Consider the following 17,605-nt stretch of genomic DNA (forward strand, 5'->3'; position numbering starts at 1 on the left):
GATTCCTTCTGCCCATCCATTTGTTGCTTTGGATCTCTGGAGAGTGAGATACAAGCATCATTTGCTTTGTTTATAGTGGAGCTAATGCCAATCATATTCAGTTTATCATTTAAATAAACAGCATTCTAAAACTAGAGAAACCAGTTCATCCAAAAACCAGAAGTTTAACTTCAGCCAATTCTAAAGCTGCATGTTAGAAATTATTATTTTATTTTACTTTATTTTATTTTATTTTGAGACAGAGTTTCACTCTTGTTGCCCAGGCTGGAGTGCAGTGGTGCGATCTCAGCTCACTGCAACCTCTGCCTTCCTGGTTCAAGTGATTCTCCTGCCTCAGCTTCCTGAGTAACACAGATTACAAGCACCTGCCACCACGCCTGGCTAATTTTTGTATTTTTAGTAGAGACAGGGTTTCGCCCTGTTGCCCAGGCTGGTCTTGAACTCCTGACCTCAGGTGATCCACCCGCTTTGGCCTTCCAAAGTGTTGGGATTATAGGCATGAGCCACTGTGCCCGGCCTAGAAATTATTTTAAATGAAGTGATGAAAAAATTTCATAATGTGCATTAGTGATGCTGGGGTCAGCCATAAAAATACATGTAATAAAGTTGCTAATTGTTCAGTTCATTTAACCTTTTAAAATCCCATTTCCTTTCCAGGTTTTAGGTTCAGAAATTTTAAATGCAAGACTGACCTGTGACTATTTTAATCATGAATTTGAATTTAATGGAGTCAAACTCATCATATGTATTTATAGATAAAAACCTAAATGCTTTACAAGCTTGGGAATCAAACGCCAAAATATTAGCATAAGAATTTGATATTGGCTGTGGGTTTGTCATACATAAATAGCTCTAATTATTTTGAGATACGTTCCACCAATATCCAGTTTATTGAGAGGTTTTAGCAAGAAGGTATGTTGAATTTTATCAAAGGCCTTTTCTGCATCTATTGAGATAATCAGGTGGTTTTTGCCATTGGTTCTGTTTATGTGATGGATTACATTTATTGATTTGCACATGTTGAACCAGCCTCGCATCCCAGGGATGAAGCCGACTTGATCGTGGTGGACAAAACTTTTTGATGTGCTGTTGGATTGAGTTTGCCAGTATTTTATTGAGGATTTTTGCGTCGATGTTCATCAGGGATACTGGCCTGATATTTTATTTTTCTGTTGTGTCTCTGCCACGTTTTGGTGTCAGGATAATGCTGGCCTCATAAAATGAGTTAGGGAAGAGTCCCTCTTTCTCTATTGTTTGGAATAGTTTCAGAAGGAATGGTACCAGCTCTTATCTGTACCTCTGGTAAAATCCGGCTTTGAATCCATCTGGTCCTGGGGTTTTTTTTTGGTTGGTAGGTTATTAATTACTGCCTCAATTTCAGAACTTGGCATTGGTCTATTCAGGGATTCCACTTCTTCCTGCTTTAGTCTTGGGAGAGTGTATGTGTACAGGAATTTATCCATTTCTTGTAGATTTTCTAGCTTATTTGCTTAGAGGTGTTTATAGTATTCTCTGATGGCAGTTTGTATTTCTGTGGGATCAGTGGTGATATCCCCTTTTTCAGTTTTATTGTGTCTATTTGATTCTTCTCTTTTTTTCTTTGTCTGGTTAGTGGTCTATCCATTTTGTTAATCTTTTCAGAAAACCAGCTCCTAGAGTCATTGATTTTTTAAAGGGATTTTTGTGTCTCTATCTCCATCAGTTCTGCTCTGATCTTAGTTATTTCTTGTCGTCTGCTAGCTTCTGAATTTGTTTGCTGTTGCTTCTCTAGATCTTTTAATTGTGACATTAGGGTGTTGATCTTAAATCTTTCCTGCTTTCTTCTGTGGGCATTTAGTGCTGTAAATTACCCTCTAAACACTGCTTTAGCTGTGTCACAGAGATTCTGGTACTTTGTGTCTTTGTTCTCACTGGCTTCAAAGAACTTATTTATTTGTGCCTTAATTTCGTTATTTACCCAGTAGTCATTCAGGAGCAGGTTGTTCAGTTTCCACGCAGAGAATAAAATACCTAGGAATACAACTTACAAGGGATGTGAAGGACCTCTTCAAGGAGAACTACAAACTACTGCTCAAGGAAATAAGAGAGGACACAAACAAATGGAAAAACATTTTATACTTATGCATAGGAAGAATCAATATTGTGAAAACTGTCAAACTGCCCAAACTAATTTATAGATTCAAAGTTATCCCCATCAAGCTACCATTGACTTTCTTCACTGAATTAGAAAAAACTACTTTAAATTTCATATGGAACAAAAAAGGAGCCCATATAGCCAAGACAATTCTAAGCAAAAAGAACAAAGCTGGAGGCATCATGCTACCTCACTTCAAACCATACTACAAGGCTATAGTAACCAAAACATCATGGTACTGGTATCAAAACAGAGATATAGACCAATGGAACAGAACAGAGCCCTCAGAATAACGCCACACATCCACAACCATCTGATCTTTGACAAACCTGAGAAAAACAAGTAATGGGGAAAGGATTCCCTATTTAATAAATGGTGCTGGGAAAACTGGATAGCCATATGCAGAAAACTGAAACTGGACCCCTTCCTTATACCTTATACAAAAATTAACTCAAGATGGATTAAAGACTTAAACGTAAGACCTAAAACCATAAAAGCCCTAGAAGAAAACCTAGGTAATACCATTCAGGACATAGGCATGGGCAAAGACTTCATGACTAAAACACCAAAAGCAATGGCAACAAAAGCCCAAATTGACAAATGGGATCTAATTAAACTAAAGAGCTTCTGCACAGCAAAAGAAACTACCATCAGAGTGAACAGGCAACCTACAGAATGGGAAAAAATTTTTGCAATCTACTCATCTGACAAAGGGCTAATATCCAGAATCTACAAGGAACTTAAACAAATTTACAAGAGAAAAACAAACAACCCCATCAAAAAGTAGACGAAAGATATGAACAGACACTTCTCAAAAGAAGACATTTATGCAGGCAACAAACATATGAAAAAAAGCTTATCATCGCTGGTCATTCGAGAAATGCAAATCAAAACCACAATGAGATATAATCTCATGCCAGTTAGAATGACAATCGTTAAAAAGCCAGAAAACAACAGATGCTGGAGGGTATGTGGAGAAATAGGAACACTTTTACACTGCTGGTGGGAGTGTAAATTAGTTCAACCATTGTGGAAGACAGTGTGGCGATTCCTCAAGGATCTAGAACCAGAAATATCATTTGACCCAGCAATCCCATTACTACGTATATACCCAAAGATTATAAATCATTCTACTATAAAGACAGATGCACACGTATGTTTACTGAAGCACTGTTCACAATAGCAAAGGTTTGGAACCAACCCAAATGCCCATCAATGATAGACTGGATAAAGAAAATATGGCACATATACATCATGGAATACTATGCAGCCATAAAAGGGACAAATTCATCTCCTTTGCAGGGACATGGATGAAGCTGGAAACCATCATTCTCAGCAAACTAACACAACAACAGAAAACCTGTTCTCACTCATAAGTGGGAGTTGAACAGTGAGAACACAGGGACACAGAGAGGGGAACATCACACACCAGGGCCTGTCAGGGGGTGGGGGGATAGGGGAGGGATAGCATTAGGAGAAATACCTAATGTAGATGATGGGTTGATGGGTGCAGCAAACCACCATGGCACGTGTATACCTATGTAACAAACCTGCACGTTCTGCACATGTATCCCAGAACTTAAAGTATAATAATAAAAAAGAAAAGAAAAGAAAGAAAGAAAGAAAAAGATTTTGAAGTGTTCTCAGACAGGAACTGAGAAGAATAAAAATCGAGCAATTCCCCTGGATCACATCTTCCCTGCCTTCCTTTTGCATCCTAGTCCCACAATATTCATGAATATAGTTTTGAAATACAATGAGAACATATAGGTTGAAGGAGAAATCACATCTGAGAGAAGGAGAAAAGACTGAAGGAAATAAATGGGAGGAAGTACTCCAGCCTCGTTCATATGACCAGCATCCAGTACAATGCATGGCCCAAGCAGACACTCAATGTTTGCTGAATATAAGAAGCTGAACAGCCCTGCTGGGAATGTACAATCAACATTCAATTCAGCGACACCTTATTTTCTTATCTCCTAAGCTTCTATTACCAATCTTACCCTCCTCTGGTTGACAATCTTTCTTTAAAATATGCTTACACATTAAATATGATTATTGGCAAATTTTGCTATTCTGGGAGCCATTCTGACAATAAAAGTTTATATGTTGACTTCACAGCTTTATCCTCTGAATTAATTTTATTTTCCTAATTTCTGATTTTGGGTGTGCACCTCACTTTTGCTCTCCTATAGTGCCCATGTGAGAAAATGGTATCTGTTCCCTCATATTGCTATGAGGAATATATCGTTAATGTAAACAAAGTACATGACATGTAGTAGGCTTTAAATAAATATTTGTCTAAAAGGATGGTAAATCTTAGGCATGTGTGCTGGGAATTTCTCCTCATGTCTGAAATAGGAGATCAATTGCTAAATGATCATAATACTCTTCCTTATTGAGATGAAACACACCCAGATTTCTATTCAGTACGACCACCGCCAATTGACAAAAAATAGAATTTCAAACCTTATTTGTCATCCTCATTCCAAACTATGCAACCCATGGCACGATTCTGGGCTATTGCTGAAGTGAGTGGTCATCCCAGTTCCAACCCTGTTTTTAGTGAACATAGGATAATAAGTCTAGTAACCAAGCATTAGAGACACAGGGTTTCACGCTGCCATCCTGGCTGGAGTGCAGAGGCGTAATCATGGCTCACGGCACCCTTAACTTTCCTAGCTCAATCAGTTTTCCTACCTCAGCCTCCTGAGTAGCTGGGACTACAGATGCACACCACCACACCCAGCTAATTTTTTGTATTTTCTGTAGAGAAGGGGTTTTGTCATGTTGCCTGGCTGGTCTTGAACTCCTGGACTCAAGTAATCCACCTGCCTTGGCCTCCCAAAGTGCTGGAATTACAGGCATGAGCTACCGCTTCTGGCTGTCATCTTACATTGTACTTATATTTATACCCTTTTTATACCATGATATAAATTCTTTTCAGATTTCTGGAAGATGAAAGAACTGACACATTGTTGAAGACAGATAAGTAGGCCTTTTCAAGGGTGACACAGCCTCTTTGTTTTAAGGGACTAGAAGAAATGTAACCAGGATACAGTTGGATTCAAGTCCAACAAACCAGTGTGCTTCCCTCAAGAGTGAATTGGTAAATATCAGTCTCCCAGTCAGCCTTCTTGACAAAGTAGAAAATCTTTGTGTCAGTCTCTAGGATGAGGCATGGAGAGTGAATATGTGCTTTAGATAGAAATTGAAATGAAAAAGAATGCAAAGTTGTATTAGACTATGAATACAATTATGTAATGAATGCGCATAGCAAAAAAAGACTGGATGGAAAGACATTAAAATAAAGATTGTAGTCTCTCTTAGGATGAAGTTATAGATAATCTTTTTCTTTTTTGATTTTCTATAATTTTTTAACAATAACATTAAAAATAATGAGGTAACTGTTTCACAGTCTATACTTTTCTAAATAAAGAGAACACAAGAATAGAGGAAACAGGGCTCTCTCAATTTGTAAGGGACTGAAGTAGAGAGAACAGGCAAGTAAGCAGTGAGCATTTTACTCATTTCCTGATTCTTGACTATATACAGAAAGAGACAAACTCATCTGAAGGCAGCCACATGTCAAAATCATAAAACAATGAGACTTCCATATTCCCCAGGAAGGGAAGTTCTTGCTACCTCCAAAAGAGTTAAAACTAAGCATTGGTTCTCTAACTGTACTATTTTAGCTTCTCTGTCTCTCTGTCTCTCTCTCTCTCTCTCTCTCTCTCTCTCCTCTGTGTGTGTGTGTTTGCGTGCGTGTGTGTGCACATGTGTACGTGTGTATTTTGAACACAGAGATAAGTATGAATGATCTGGAATCAGAGTCTATTCTTTGCATAATCTGGTTTTATCCAGAGGTACATGATAAAGCTATCACACCTATGAAGAACTGAAAGTTTGTGTATTGTCTTCAAATACTCTAATATTGACTGTTTTGAAAAGACTCATTTTAATCTGGCCAACACTGTAACACGTTACAGAGATCTCAGCTTGCAAGAAAAGTCATAATAATAATAAGGAAAAGCAAAAGAGTGTTGTCCTTTCATTGTAATCTGTTGGAAGAGATGTATACTTTGAAATGAAACATTTAATAAGAGAACTCTGAACACTGTGTCACTAAGAGGAAGCCATCTTGTTTATCTACAAGGGCCTTGTGTAGTCAGGTGCATTACCAGCTACTTCCAGAAACTTGGTGTCTGAATTGGAAATAACGTAAGAATTTCTTTTTCTCTCAGAAGTTATAGTTTTCTCTCCTCTAATTACTAGTGAAATGTTGTATCAAAGCCAAAATTGTGATCTTAAGTTGCGAGTTCATTTCCATCCTGTGACATTGTGACATTGGATTTGTCTTCTCCTTCTCCTTCTCCTTCTCTTTCTCCTTCTCCTTCTCCTTCTCCTTCTTTTTGAGAGGAAGACTTGCTCTGTCACCCAGGATGGAGTGCAGTGGCTGGATCTCACCTCACTGCAAGCTCCGCCTCCCGGGTTCACACAATTCTCCTGCCTCAGCCTCCTGAGTAGCTGGGACTACAGGCACCCCGCCACCACACTTGGCTAATTTTTTTTTTTTGTATTTTTAGTAGAGACGGGGTTTCACCGTGTTAGCCAGGATGGTCTCGATCTCCTGACCTCATGATCTGCCCACCTAGGCCTCCCAAAGTGCTGGAATTGGAGGCGTGAGCCACCACACCCGGCCTGACGTTGTATTTTTCACTCATCTTCTTTAGAAGAACGGCCTTAGAAATCTCCCTCATGTTGATTTTAAATACTTTTTATTTTCTCCAAATCTTCTGAAAATACAGATTTGCATATTAACACAGCATGTACTCCCTTTGACTTGCATGCAGCATGCCATTTGACACTGCAAAATGGGATTGAATTGATCTTGTCTCTTGATGAGAGTTTTACTGACAGATTTGCTGTGAGAGTTCGCTGTCCATTCATTCTGACTGGTCCAGCTCACTGGCTTCTTAATCCTTTGCCTTCTTGATTTCCCTAATGTCAACCCCTTCCTGCTGACAATCACTCCAAAATCAAACTTGCTCTTACATTTTTTGTTCTAATTTCATCTTCCTTGACTATCTGTCACATTTCTTAATGTTAGTCATTCCCTTTTTTACTTCCTTACCTCCTTTAAGAGCCCCTTATCACCTGGCTGCACTCTAAATATAGAAATGCTCAAAAGTTGTGCCTTGTCTTTTTTCTTTACATGCCTGCTTCCTTGATAGCCTAAGCCACTGTCACCTTCCTCTCACTGCCTCCACTAACTGTATATTTGGTTGCATTCTTTTTCACTCGTGTTGACATACTTCAATTTTAATAAGTGGCTTCACCTCAAAGTGCCTTATTCCAAAATGAGATCATTATCTCCTCACCTAAATTAACCCATAATCCTAAATTTCCTATTTTCATTTGTGACAACATAATTTTTTTAGGGATCTAGGCTCAAACGTAAATGATATTTGATATCTTGTTCTTTCTAGTTCCAAACATCTAGACAGTTGTGAGGTATTGCTAATTCTATATTGCAGTATTATCTGAATTTTCCCGTTCTACATTTTCTACATTGGTTTATATTTTCCTTCTATCCCAAGGATCATTATAATGAGCTCCTTTTAGCCTCAGTGTTGCCTGCCACAAGAATCTTCCTTAAATTGTGGCTTCATGCCAGTGCCTGCTCACATCACTCATGGGTCTGGGGATTGACCTGCCCCACTTGCTGCACCTGCACTGGCACACACCACTGTGGGATCCTGAGTAGAGGCCTGTGCTGCCCACTACTGCCAGTGTGTGTGCATGTCATCCAAGAGCCTGGGGATCAACCTGTACCCTGCCCACCTGTGCGCAACATTTGGGGGCTGAGGACATGCCTGCCCCACCCATGGCCACCACTGCCAGTGGCTGCATGTGTCATCTGGGTCCAGAGAGCAAGCTTGCCCTGCCCACTACCACTGACACCTACGCCCGAGTGCACTGTCCAGGGGCCTGGGGATTGATCTTCCCTGCCCACTACAGCTGATGCCTGCACAAACCATCGGGGGGTCTGAAGACACCCTCCCAACACATATGTACTGCCACCAGCACATATGTGTGTTGTCTGGGGACCTGAAAATGGACCTGCTCCATCCACCAGTACCAGCACCCATGTGCACCATCCAGGGGCCTGAGAATAGGTTCACTCCACCTACTATGACCAGCGCCCAAGTGCACTATCCAGTCTCCTAGAGATTGATCCACCCCACCTGCCCCACTGGTGCTCACGCATACAATCTGGGGGCTTGAAGACAGGCCTACTCTGCCCACCATCACCAAAAAGGGTACCCAAGGATTAGCCCACCTGGCACCTTTGTCCCTAGCACAGCCTCACTACAGCATCCATAAATAATTGCAGTTGAGACCACTGAGAAACTCATAGGACCACTGATGCTGATTACAGCCGAGAAATCATACAGAGACTGCAGTGCCCACTCAGAGTCAAAGCCAAAGCACCCAACCAAACCAACACTATATATACATATACATAGTGTTGACTTTTTTCACATATATATATGAAAAAATCTTTCCCTACAAAAGACAGTCCATAAAATGGAAAGCAGCTACTGCCACACCAGATGCATAGATTTCATGTAATGACACACACACACAAATAAAACCATGTAAAAAGCAAGGAAACATAAAACCTCCAAAAGAACTCACTAAGTCTCCATTAACAGATCTGAAAGAAAAGGAAATTTGTGAAATGCCCATAAAATAATTCAAAATAATGATATTAAGGAAGATTAGTGAGACACCAGAGAACACAAGTAAACAATACCAAAAAATCAGAAAAACAATTCATGATCTGAATGAGAAATTACACAAAGAGGTAGATATCATAGAGAAGAACCACACAGAAATCCTGGAACTGAACAATTGAATTAATAAAATAAAAAACATAATTGAGTGCTTCAGCAATAGACTAGATCAAGCAGAAGAAAGAATATCTGAACTGAAGACAGGTCTTTTGAAGAACATAGTCAGACAGAAAAAAAAAAAAAAGAGAAAAGCCAACATTGACATATGGGACCCTATAAGGCAAAGAAATACTTGAATCCTGAGAGTTCTAGAAGGAGAAGAGGTGGCCAAAGGCAAAGAAAACATATTTATTAAAATAATAGCTAAAAATTTCTCCAATCTTTCGAGAGATATATTCAGATACAGAAAGCTAAAGAATCCCTAAATAAGTTCAATTCAAAAAGGCCTTCTCCAAAGCACATTATAGTCAAATTGTCAAAAATCAGACAAAGAGGAGATTCTAAAAACAGGAAGAGATAAGCATCAAGTCACATATAAGGGAGTCCTCATCATAATAACAGTAGATTTCTCAGCAGAAACTTTACAGGCCAGAAGAAAATGGGATGATGTTTTCATAGTGTTGAAAGAAAAAAACTGTCAGCCATAAAATTTCTCAGACAAGCAAACTGAGGAATTCATCATGACTAGAATAGTCCTACAAGAAATGCTTAAGGGAGTCCTATATCTGGAAGTGAAAGATGATCTCTACCATCACAAAAACATATGAACATATAAAACTCACTGGTAGGGCAGACACACAAATGAGAAATAGAAGGGAGTCAAACTTCACCACTACAGAAAACCACCAAACTGCTATGATAAACATATGAGAGGAAGAAAGGAACAAAGGATATACAACACACCCAGAAAACAATTAACAAAACGACAGGAATATGTTCTCACCTATGAATAATAGCCTTGAATGAAAACAGATTAAATTCCCTACTTGGAAGATACCGACTGGATAAATGGATTAAAAACATCTCAATTATATGCTGCCTATATGAACACTCACTTCACTTGTAAAGATACATATAGACTGAGAGTGAAAGGACTGATAAAGATATTCCATGCAAATGGAATCCACGAGCCAGCAAAAGTAGCTATACTTATATCAGATAAAACAGGCTTTAAGTCAAAACCCATAAAAAGTGAAAAAGAAGTTTATTGTATAATGATAATGGTGTCAATTTAATAAAACAATTGTTAATATATATGTACGCAAGCCAGAGCACCCACATATATAAAGCAAGTATTATTAAACCTACAGGTAGCAATAGATGCTAATATAATAATAGTTGGGAAATTCAACACATCACTGTCAGCATTGGACTGATAATCTAAATAGAAAATCAACAAAGAAACACTGGTTTAAACTGTGCTTTAGACCAAATGGACCTAACAGATTTTTACAGAACATTTCATCCAATAGTGGCAGGAAACACACTCTTCTCACAAACACATGGAACATTCTCTAGGTCATGCTTGGGCACAAAACGAGCCTCAAAAAAATGTTAAAAATCAAACTCTTATCAACGTTTGTTTGTTTGTTTCAGAAAGAGTCTTGCTCCGTTGCCCAGGCTTGAGCGCAATAGCAAGATCTTGGCTCACTGCAACCTCCGCCTCCCGGGCTCAGATGATTCTCCTGCCTCAGCCTCCTGAGTAGCTGGGATTACAGGCATGCACCACCATGCCCAGCTAATTTTTGTATTTTTAGTAGACACGGTGTATCACCATGCTGCCCAGGTTGGTCTTGAACTCCTGATCTCAGGTAATCCACCTGCCTCGGCCTCCCAAAGTGCATACATCAATGAATATGATACAGCACATCAACAGAGTGAATGTCCAAAACCACATGATCATATCAATAGATACATAAAGCATTTGATAAAATTTAACATAACCTCATAATAAAAATTTTCAAAAATTAGGCATAGCAGGAACATACCTCAACATAATAAAGGACATAGATGGCAAACCAACAGCTAACATCATACTGAATAGGCAGAAACTGACAGCCTTTCCTCTAAGAACTGGAAAAAGACAAGTATGTTTACTTTCACCACTTTTTTTTTTTTTTTTTTTTTTTGAGACAGAGTCTAGCTCTGTCGGCCAGGCTGGAGTGCAGTGGTGTGATCTCAGCTGACTGCAACCTCCAGCTCCTGGGTTCAAGTGATTCTCCTGCCTCAGCCTCCCAAGTAGCTGGGATTACAGGTGCTTGCCACCATCCCCATCTAATTTTTGTATTTTTAGTAGAGACAGGGTTTCACTGTGTTGGCCAGGCTGGTTTCAAACTCCTGACCTCACGATCCGCCCTCCTCAGCCTCCCAAAGTGCTGGAATTACAAGCATGAGCCACCGCGCCCAGCCTCCCCAGTCTTATTCAATATAGTACTGGAAGTCCTAGCCAGGGCAATCAGGCAAGAGAAAGAAGTAAAAGGCATCCAAACTGGAAAAGAAGTAAGCTGCCCCTCTTTGCAGATAACATGATCTTATATAGAGAAAAACATAAAGACTTTACCAAAAACTCTTAGAACTTATAAATGAATTCAGTAAAGTTACAGAATACAAAATCAACACATAAAAATCAGTAGCATTTATATAAACCAAACACAAACTGGCTGAAAATGACATGAAGCTATCCCATCTACGATAGTTACTCCTCACCCCCAAAATACCTAGGAATGAATTCAATCAGGGAGGTGAGAAACTTCTACAATGGAAAGTACAAAACACTGATACAAGAAATTGAAGAGGACAAAAACAATGGAAAGACATCTCATGCTCATGGATTGGAAGAATTAATATTGTTAAAATGACCACATTACCCAAAGCAATGTACAGATTCAATGCAATTGCTAACAAAATAACAACGACATTCTTCAGAGAAATAGAAAAACACTCCTAAAATTAGCACAGAACCACAAAGACCCCAAATAACCAAAGCAATCCTGAGCAAAAAGAACAAAGCTGGAGGCATCAACTATCTGACTTCAAAATATACTACAAAGGTATAGTAACCAGAACAGCATGGTTTTAGTATAAAAATGAACACAGGCCAATTAAAGAGAATAGAGAATGCAGAAATAAATCCATGCATTTACACTCCACTGATTTTTGACCAAGGCACCAAGAACATACATTGGGGAAATTACAGCTTCTTCAATAAATGGTTCTAGGAACTGCATACTTATATGCAGAAGAATAAAACTAGATCCTCAGCTCTCACCATATACAAAAGTCATTAAATTGAACTAAATTAAAGACTTAAATGTAAGACCTAAAACTATAAAACTACTAGAAGAACACATTTGGGAAATGCTTCAGGACACTGCCCTAGGCAAAGGTTTTATAGCCACTCTTTAAAACCACAGGGAACAAAAACAAAAATATACAAATGGGACTATGTTGAACTAAAAAGCTTCTGCACAGCAAAGGAAACAATCACAGATTGAAGAGTGAAGGTGTCGAATGGGAGAAAATATTTACAAACGATTCATCTCACAAGGAACTAGTACCCAGAATATACAAAGAACTCAAACAACTAAACAGCAAATAACCAAATAATCACATTAAGAAGTGGTCAAAGGATTTGAATAAATATTTCTCAAAAGAAAACATACAAATGGCCAAAAGGCATATGAAAAAATTCTTAACATCCTAATCATTAAGAAAATAAAAATCAAAACCGCAGTGAGACATCATCTCACCTCAGAATGGCTGCCATCAAAGAGACAAAAACTAACAAAGACTGATGAGGATGTGGAGAAAAGGGAACTCTTATACACTGTTAGTGGAAATGTAAATTAGTATAGCCGTTATGGAAAACTGTATAGAGGTGTCTCACAAAACTGATCCAGCAATGCCACTCCTATGCAGTTTTTCAAGGAAAATAAGTATATCAAAGAAATACCTGCACTTTCATGTTTACTAGAGCATTATTCACAACATCCGTTATACAGAATCAACCTAAGTGTCCATGAATGAATGAAAGGATAAAGAAAATATGGTATGTATATACACACAATGGAATACTGGTCAGTCATAAAAAAATTGAAATCCTGTCATTACAGCAAGATTAATGGATCTGGAGATCATTATGTTAAGTAAAATAAGTCAGGCACAGGAAGACAAATATTGTATGTTCTCACTCATATGTGGGAGCTAAAAAAGTTGATCTCATGGAGGTAGAGAGTAGAATGATGGATACTAGAGGCTGAGAAGAATGAGCAAAGAGGGATGAAGAGAGGTTAAATGATATAAACATACAATTAGATGGAAGAAACCAGTTCTAGTGTTAGATAGCACAGGAGGCTGACTATAGATAATAATAATTTATTGTATATTTCAAAATAGCTAGAAGAGTTGAAATGTTCCCATCATAAAAATATATGTTTGATGTGATGAATATGCCAATTATCCCGATTTAATAATTACATATTGCATGCATGTATTAAAACATCACTTGTACCCTGAGAATATGAACAATTATTATGTATCAATTTTTAAAATTGTTGAAAGTGTGGCCTTGACCGTGACACATTCCGTGACACATTCCTTGCTCAAAAACATTCAATGGCTCCCCATTCTCCAACAATGTAGGAGCTAATACTTCAGACTTGCACACATAGCTTTCTGGACTCATGTCCCAACACCCTAGGTACACCTCATATTGAAGTAAAGTAACACGAGCATTTTTTTGTTTCTATATTATCCATGTCTTCTCATTTTGCTAATCCTCTTCCATTCATCTGAAATATCCTTCCTGGTTATATCTATTTCTGGAAATCTTATTCATCCTATTAGGTCCAGCTCACTTTCTTCATAAGCCTTTCCTGACCCCACTGGACCACACACTTACCATTTTTCCTATTTTGCTTTCCTATTCTGCCTTTTAGTATTGCATTTGTGTGCTTTATTGATCAGAAGTGTATCATCAGAAGATGAGAGCCTGATTCCCAGTCTAACTGTCACACTTAGGGCTAGCCCATAACCCCATTTAAGCCTTGGTTTCTTCATTAATTAGACGCATATAATATTTTACTATAACAGTGATTAAGATTTGGGGATCTGGAGGCAGATAGACTTGGATGTGAGTTTTAACTTTTGCACTGCAATAATGCTTGTAGTGGCCTTGTCTATAAAATGGAGATGTGAAAAGGATCTACCAGCTACACTAAGGGTTAAATGAGACAATGTGGAAAACTCTTAGCATAGTGCCTGGCACATGGTAAATGGTTACTAAATATTGCCATCATTAGGATTGTCATTAATTCCTTCATAAGATTGTTATGATAAACATGTGAAGTAGGACAAAAGCACTCCGATAGCATCAAGGTCCCTACAAACACAGGTTATGATCAACTGTGTAAACATCGGCTGGAATACAGCATAGGGCAACAATTATGGGATCTACATTCAAATCAGAATGCAGAATGTAGACGTGCATGCTGCTATAAACCACAATAGACTATGTAACACATAAAACACCATCATTAGGTCAGACTCTGTTCCATCTTTATCTTTGAATCTTCTGAGATGATATGACACAGTGGAAAGAGGAGAGCCTGGGATTTTATAAGTGCCAGAGCAACAAACTCTGAGTCTCAGGGTTTTTATCTGTAAAATACAGCTAACCACATCCATTGCAGATATTAAACAGGGTGATTATGAAATTCTTACTATAGTATTTGGCATAAAACAGCTGCTCCATAAAGGTTAGATTAATTTCCCTTATTTCCTCCTTTCCCCAAAAGTGCCTCACATCTAGTATATATTTAACAAATTTTTGTTGAAGCTAATTAAACTTAAAAAATGCTAAGAGTACTTGCCTAGAAGAAGTGTATTTGTCACAGGAGGATTGGTGACTTGTCTACTATCAGACTGACTCCTGGAGAAGCCAAAGTAGTCCCTGAAGATTTTTTTATTTTTAAATAAATTGTATTGATTTGAAAATAAAAACATTTTACAAAATCTGGGTTGTATAAGAAAGCTTGTGTCTTGAAGGAGAGACATAAATCAAAGCAAGAATTAAAAGGAAACAATATACTGGCATTCCATGGTAGCTCCAAAGCCTCTTGCTATGAAATGGTCAGATGTAGAGCAAGGGATTTTCTGTTTTTCTATGTGAATCCAACAAAACAAACCTCAAAGCAAATGTTCTTTCCTCTATAGGCAAATCATAACAATGTACTCACAGAGATTGCTGCATCCTAAGTGTTTCACATGTGATAATTCATCTAATCCCCAAACTGCCCCATGAGGTAGATACTACCATCCTCATATAAGAGATTATGAAAATAAGGCACAGAGAGTTTAAGTATATTGTCCAGGGTCACACAGCTAATAAGTGGCAGAGCCAGGGTTGGAATCTTAGTTCTAGAGAACTAAGTTGCCTGTGTTCAACCAAAGCCTCACAGTAACTGTTACATACAAAGGATATATTTAGTGACATATTTTAGAAAGCACTAATGTAGTGATTACACTAACCATAGCTGAATATCTCAATTGTCAATTGTCTGTGGATTGATATATAGATGCAAATTCCCATTTGCCATCAAGCCCTACTGAATGAAATTCTCCCGGTGAGGTCTGGCTGTGGGTACTTTAGAGAAGCTTCAGTGGAAATGATGTAAGGGTGGAGGAGAATGGCCCTAAAGTTTGGCATGCTGAGGCTTGAGTGAGACGAGTCTGTGGCCACAATATATCTCCGCAGGTGGTTCTGAGAGTCCCATTTCCTGTTGCGGGTTTCCCCTAGAAACATGAAGGCATCTGAAATCTCGACCAACTTACCACATGCCCGTATCCTCTCAAGGCGCAATAGTCAGGCACTCTGCAGCGCTTTTAAGGGACTGAAGTCACAGTGCACAGAGAGAAAGGCCACCTTGGGCACTCTTATCATGCCCACATAAATCTTCTACTAGTGCTTGTACCAGTCAAAAAGGCCATGCCAGGTCCCTGCGAAATTCACAGAATTCAGAAACTGACTACAGATACTGTAAGATGTACTTCTACAGAGGGCTGCCACCAAACAATCCCCCCCTTGACTGTTTTTTCAGTTAGATGACTGTGAGTGCTTTTCTGCTGGTTTGGGTGCTTTTTTCTCCTTAGGGGGTCGGGAGCAAAACTGGAAAGGGTACTCATTTCTATACTGCTGCTTGCTGCTACAAAGAGGCAAAGTTGAGGGTAACTGCCAACAGCCTCCCCTTTCTCTTCTTTTTGTTCACTCCATCTGTCTGGACCAATGCACAAGGAAAAAAGGCAGCCAGAATGGCACTCCAAAGTTACACTCTGATTTAAAGCTGATAAAGGATGTGTTTTCCACAGCTTAAGAGAAAAATATATTATAAAGTGCCTAAGCAATTTTAAACAAATGGTATTTGTAAACATCTGTCGTCCAGTACTGTTGCCTGTGTTCAAACAAAGCCTCACAGTGTCTTTGGCAAACCAGAGTGAGAAAAGCTGGGTGCCATTTGCTGAATGAACTCTTCCAGATTACAATTCTGTGGCCTGGGGGAATTAATTCAAATCCACCTTGGGAAATTAATTCCCAGAGAGGCAGTTAGTACCTAAGAGAACAACGAAAGAAACGAGGACCTAGAATAAAGTTGGCAGTAATTCAATGAGCATTTTATTAACCTCTACTAAACCATATTTATTATTTATGGCCAAATCACAGAATCCTAAAGTTAGAGACTCCAAGGAGAAAATGAGACTCCCGGCTGAGAATGACTTCTGTCTCACAGCGCTAGTGCATCTTTTCCAGTTCGTCCAATTGATACCTGTGAAGATGCACCTAAAGATGGAAACTCAGTAGTATCAATGTCCAAAATGCATAATCTGGAGGGAAAAACACCACTAGTACCTAAAAACGCAGACTCCAGGTTTGAATTCTGGCTCTCCTACAGAATAGTCGAGTGACCTTAATTTTCTTACCTGTAAAATAGAGATAATAAGGGATGATATTTCATAGTCCTGAGGATTTGAGGAGGTAATGCCTGTAAGGATCTCAGTACCATGCATGGCATTTAATAAGTAGTCAGTAAATGTCAGCTACTAGTAGTATAGTTTCATGGTTGTTATTGTTGTTATTATAAAACAGAATTTTCCCCATTGTCCTGGAATTGCAGCAAATGCATAAACTGATCGCACAAAATGTTCTAGGTTTATGGCAAGGTGCTGGTTTCCATCTTCCCCAACTCCAACCCCAGCCATCCTATTAAAATAAAGGAAGAACTGGCAAAGATGTGTTGCCTGTGAGTGAATATTCATAAGAAGAGGCTATAACCACCCTTTTCCCATGGGGGAGGATACCTGATACTTCTTCTCCCCAAAGCTAAGGGAGAAAGACACTAAAAGAAATTCTAGCTAAGTTCTGCACGTTCCCCAAACCTGCACTTTTCATTAACCAAGATATTAATGATCATCTTTCCCCTGAAAGCTGGTAAGGCACCAGGCCTGTTGAGTATTTATTGTATTGTTTGGTCTTGCAGAAATGAGTGAGGAAGAGATGGTGGAGTTGAGAGACCTGGCTGAGAAGCTGCTTACATTTCCACTGTTTTCATAGAAAGAATAAAATTCCCACGAGTTGGGTGGATACCACCTCGGGGTGGCTGAACATTTTTCATTTCAC

Source organism: Trachypithecus francoisi, unplaced genomic scaffold (assembly GCF_009764315.1).
Source record: "Trachypithecus francoisi isolate TF-2019V2 unplaced genomic scaffold, Tfra_2.0 Lachesis_group16, whole genome shotgun sequence".
NCBI lineage: Eukaryota > Metazoa > Chordata > Mammalia > Primates > Cercopithecidae > Trachypithecus > Trachypithecus francoisi.